The following is a 5,660-nucleotide window of genomic DNA, read 5'->3' as shown; positions in this document are numbered from 1 at the left end:
GGGATCGCAATAGTTCGTGTGCTCCCTTCCAACCTCACCTCAAGCCGGGTGAGTCCTTCCCCCATCATCCTAACCTCATCGGCGTCCATATCGGAGCCCGTTTCATAATCCTCTTCGGCAACACTTTTTCCCTTGGTATCAACCCGAGAGGAAGGGTCCTCGATCGGTAACGAGGTCGATGTCTCACCCTCTTGTAAGGCGTCAGGGACTCGCGCCGACGACCCTTTAAAACCCGTTCCGACCTCAATGAGCAACGTACATCCCTTGGCCCCCAAAGGCAGCGGTATTATTGACAGCAACTCGGCATCAACTCCGAGATCTATGGTCGTCATTTCTCTGATGACAAAGCCATCCATCACCAAACTTCCCATGCGGACACTTCCCTCTCCAATACAGACGAATCGTCTCTTGCAGGGAAGCAGATTATCATCAGTCGACGACGATCCTTCCTCATCATCCTCGTCAAGTAGATGACGCAGAGGGGAAGTGAAAACACATGCCGCAGTAGTCGATGACCGAGCAGGTCTCACCGCAGCAGTAGAAATAAAAATGACCTTCCTCTTACGGAATGTCGGAGCATGAGCTTTCCGCCTCTTCGAACACCCTAGGCCTGCAAAAGTGATTAGAATGGCGACTCTCAAATTCATGACGAACACGCGACCACAAGGTCAGGAAGACATATGTAAAAAGTCACTATATGGACGGACAAACTCACCGGTCATTGAAAGCTTGGGCCCAAACTTCTGGAAAAAGGTCGGCCACCCACGAATCCCCACTATGTGGGGCAAGATCTGGCTAACCCATTCGTGAATATCCGCGACCAAAGGAGGGGGAATGGTCCCAGATGAAAGAGAAAAGGATAGAACAGTTAGACTATGACCAGAATGAGCAAAATAAGCACTTAGTGAAAATACTTACGGGCGTAATTCCACGCCTCAGGAAATCCATTTGCGTTTGCCACCACATCCTCAGTCTTGACGTAGAAGTAATTAAAACAGAATCGACGATTTGCTTTATCGTCCATCTTTACTACCAAGTTTTTGCCTCCACGGTGACGAAGGTGCAACATCGTCCCTCTATGGAAACTCGGTGCGAAGAGGTGCATCAGGTGGCGAAGAGAGACCTCGCGGCTAGCCAATTCCGCGTACTTTGTTAGCATGAGGATGAGCTTGTAGATATAAGGAGAAATCTGAGTCGGGCAGACGTCGTTGTAGCGGCAGAATTCCTATGCCAATGGGAGAGTGGGAAAGGAGTAACACACGTAGAATGGATATACGAAAAACACGCAATATCCAGGGTGATGAATCTGTACCATATCGCGTCCAGCCAGGACCAGATCAATGTGGACTGAATTTTGAACTTCGCCCTGAAATTAGCAAGGGCAGCCACATCCATCTCAGACTCTATGGCCTCAGGGTTGTCCTCCGGCAGCTTTGAGAAGTCAGTTCTAGCCTTCTCGCTACGGTGAATTATTTTCTCCACCGTAGGAAAGCTTCCATCTTCTGCAGCAATGGCAGCCCTACCGTCATGGGGAAGCATGCACACTGCCAAAGGAACAGGGTCAGGTACCCTCCCCCCTCCCTAGAACTGGAAGACACATTAACCATTTTGGTTTATGAATAGAGGGGATGTAAACGCAGAAGAGTCGAGTAGCAGGAACCACCGAAATTAGTGAAGGCAGGAGTATGAAGTAAGGTCAAGAAAGCAGAGATTCTGATTGAGGAAGAAGAAGATATGAAAATCTGATTTTTAGAATGCAAAGAGTGAATCGAAGGATTGAGTATCCCCATTTATAAGAGTTAGGGCATCAATATTGAGGAAGCATACCACAGTTGCCCAGCTCAAAAATCTAAACGGTAGAGGCATGAAAAACGATACAGGGTATCAGAAAAATGCGTAATAATGACGCATGATGACATGACGTCACTCTGAAACGACGTGACCTTAGGTTGTGGCTCACGGAAGGCCACGTTTCCTTCCCATCCGAAGCACTACTACTCGACCTGCTCGCATAAAACTTCTCAACCCTAACTGACAGAGTCCGCTCATCAAGGTCGCCCAGGGTCGATATCAATAAGCGGAGGGACAAACTGTGTGGGTCAAAATTTACCTCAGTGGGATTTAGCATGAAGCGGTATCGTGAAAAGCGATATGGTCAAGGTCGATTAGTAGATAACGGGACTCGTAGCCGAGTAGTCAATAACGACCGAGGTCGAGTATCAAGTGCAGTGCTAACGGCTAGTTTTTGTAATAAAATATTCAGGAGAATATTCTATTGAATATTCTTGGTATCTGTACTTTTAGGGTTGACTGGGGAATATCCCATATAAATAAAAAAAGAGATAAGGGTGAGGGATATATAATATTCTCTGGTAAGAACATTCTAAAGCAGACTTTTTCTCTAGATAAAAGACAATCACTACCTTTCTAAAGAGATTCGATTGTCTACTTTTCTATACTTTTTCCATTAGATCCGAGAAGGGTCCCAACATTCTATTATTTGTCTATGATTCATCATTGTTAGTAAGAAGAATCATCCACCTCATTCAATATTAGGTGAATCATTCTCCTTATTTACTTTAATGTCATTTATCGTTATTTATTGCTTGATATTCCTCCATCATTAATGATCTTGAAACATTGAATGTACATCACATTTAATCTTCTCTCAACAATGCTCTTGCGTTATTTGTGTTAATCGATTATAGATCTGAAGTTGTTATCATTAACTAGGTTTAGCCCTTCGTCATACAAAATTAATCAGTTTAATCAAAAGTCTACATTTTTTGGTCAAACAAGTTCTTCTTTTTCTTCTTTTGGTTTTCCCTTCAATAAAAAACTTTCCTTGCTGGGATTTATTTGAAATGAACCATTCAATCTTAATTAAAGCATGGCTCATTCCTAGTGACAATTCTCAAGTTGGCAATTTCGTTGAAGAACTCCTGATACCTTTAGTAAAAATGTGTAGTAAGGGAATGCCGAAGATTAAAAGTAAGAGAGTAGCTAGCTGATGTTGCCTTCCTCAGCTCCGTAGCGGCTTTTTCATTCATGAAATGGCTAGGGATCGGTATTGGTTTTGTAGATGCACCTGTGCCAATGCACTTATTCCCCATGAATGCTGAGAAGCTAGTTAATAGCAGTACTTGGAATCTCTGCTACATCACAAGTTCGATGACCCTTCTCTGCTTGTTGAAGCCCTAACTCCCGGATCAAGTTACTATCATAAATAAATGTTATCCATCTTGATGTTGATTGCGTTTCTCTCTACAAGGTTTTATTTGAATCATGTCTTGCCTTCCTAAATAAAGGTTATTAAATGAAAGAAATCATTTTCTTCTATGTCGAGGACTCTTTTGGTATGCTAACTGTTGTTAGATACTGAAAGGAAAGATCCACAACTGGATGATGCATATTATAAGTTCAATCACCTGGCCATGTAGCGCTTGGAATTTCTTGGACTGCACTGCCCTGATTATGCTGTTACAGGGCATCTCTATTTCAAACATCCGGGACTCTCTTCAGGATGCATTACTGATTTGAGGTCTGCCTCCGCAAATAATGAATGCTTTGCTCAAGCTGCTGTTAAGGCAGGCCTACACAAGACAAGATCTACCCGAGGCAGATAGTTAGTACTGTTCTGAACTTCTAGAAATTGGATCTCGTGTCCACGTTCCGAAACTACTTTTCCCAAGGTATTGCCTCAAAGTTAGACATTACACTTAATTTGAAAACCATATACGTACTAGTTAGGAAGAGAAGGAAAAGTCATCATTCTTAACCTCATTTCTTTGTCGAGAGCTTCACATCTACTTTAAGGTCAACGCGGATTAATAGTATTATGTATGCTAATTTCATTTCTATTATAGGTTTATCAACTCGTTTTCCTTCTGGTTCAATATATGTTCTTGGAGATGTTATTGAGTCTCTTGATGGGGCGATCTTTGTTGATTCTGGCTTCAACAAAGATATTGCATTTCAGATTGTACTAACTCTTATGGAACTGTTGATTACACCTGATACAGTAAAGCTTCTTCCCGTAAGAGTTAAGTGAACTGTGTGATCAGAAAGGTTACATAAAAAAGAAGAATGTTGTCTCTCGTGAGATTGGCGTGGCATATATTACAGTAGAGGTTGAAACAGATGGTGTTATTCATAAGAACACGTGCTCGGAACGAGACAAAAGAATGGCCAAGAAGGTGGCTTGCAAAAATGTAATAAAATCTTTGAAGGAATGTACATCTGATGCTTAGCAGTAGTTGCTAATTTTCTGCAACTTCAGGTTACAAAATGTCCCTTATTGCTGAAATGCTTTAAGGGTCATTGAGGTGGTTTGGTTTCTGCCCTTATTAGGACTTGGAACACTAACAGCTTGTTTGAGATTGTGTGTTAACGTTTTCTATTATTATTTCAAGTACAGTGTTTGTTTTGATTGTCATTTAAAATTTATCGTAATGTATTATCGGATTCCATGTTCTGTAACAATGAAGATGGTTATGTACCAACTTGGTGTTGTGGGATTCTTATGTTATTTCCTTGTCTCATATTGCCCTTATTATTTGATGATATATTTTTATCCTTTACCCTATTTTTGTTTTAACTCTATCCTTTACCTTATTTTTTTTTAACTCTATCCTTTACCCTAATTGAATTGAATTCATGGCCAAGCCTTTTGAAAGATTTGTTTCTTGATTTGTGTATTATTATTCACTTTTTGGAACTGCTTCTGGGTGAATTTCTAGTGATTGCTGCTATGTGGCTTGAGTTAGACAAGCAGAGAAGGATCTTATGCCACCGATCAGATAAAGTGTGTATTTCTCGTGACCTCGGAAATATTAATTGTTTTATAAAGTACGAAAGTATAAAAATAGACATTCATCATGTTTACAATAAAGAAGTTGAATTTTCTTTTGGGTAACATCTCTTTCATGATTTTAGTTTTTCTCCATACAATACATTATACATGTGGTGGAACCAAAAAGGTTACTGAATACATATAGTTTGCTTCATTTCACCCAACAGATGTCATACATAATGAACAATCAGCAAAACTATCCTCCTCTGTAGGACCTTACACTCTCCAAGACCTATTCCTTAGTAAAGACAAACAAACTATAGCTGAAATTGTTGATTTATAATCCAGAGAAACAGCGGGTGCACAACTTTTAAAAGTTTGCCTCATTTTAGATGCATGGTTCTATCTTGCTTCCAAAAAAATATAAGTGTTTACTCAGGCCTGGTAAAACTTCAGTCACTCCTATGACTTTGTCATCTAAACACAACAGGGCAGATTGCTTTAGTGACATTCTCCCTAGCACAGAAAGTTGTTAATAGTTCGAACAAAACCCAAAAAAAAACGGGGCAGATTGCTTTATTGAGAGTTCCTACAAACTTGCAGACTTCAATAGTAAAACCTATTCTTGACCAAGATCATTTTGCCACGCTATTGACCTGCAGATGAACAAAAGAATGGTTATTGTCAAAAGAATGGCAAGCATATTCAGGTTTATACTAATATTAAACTTTTCCAGGTAAGCTTAAAATATACGTAAAGAAGACTCAGATACTTGTAATGCAACAATCTAATCCAATCTTAGATCAATCAACAAGTTCATCACTAACTAAGCAGTTTTTGTTAGTCCCGCCAATATTGCTGTATTTGT

General features: G+C 40.3%; 1 pseudogene; it reads left to right on the top strand.

Moving 5' to 3' along the window:
- Positions 1–2,864: 2,864 nt before the first annotated feature.
- On the top strand, positions 2,865–4,250 carry LOC107773407 (endoribonuclease Dicer homolog 2-like; annotated as a pseudogene).
- Positions 4,251–5,660: the final 1,410 nt, after the last annotated feature.

The sequence above is a fragment of the Nicotiana tabacum genome, chromosome 4 (genome assembly GCF_000715075.1).
Source record: "Nicotiana tabacum cultivar K326 chromosome 4, ASM71507v2, whole genome shotgun sequence".
Lineage (NCBI taxonomy): Eukaryota > Viridiplantae > Streptophyta > Magnoliopsida > Solanales > Solanaceae > Nicotiana > Nicotiana tabacum.
This window is presented reverse-complemented; position numbering and strand designations above follow the sequence as displayed.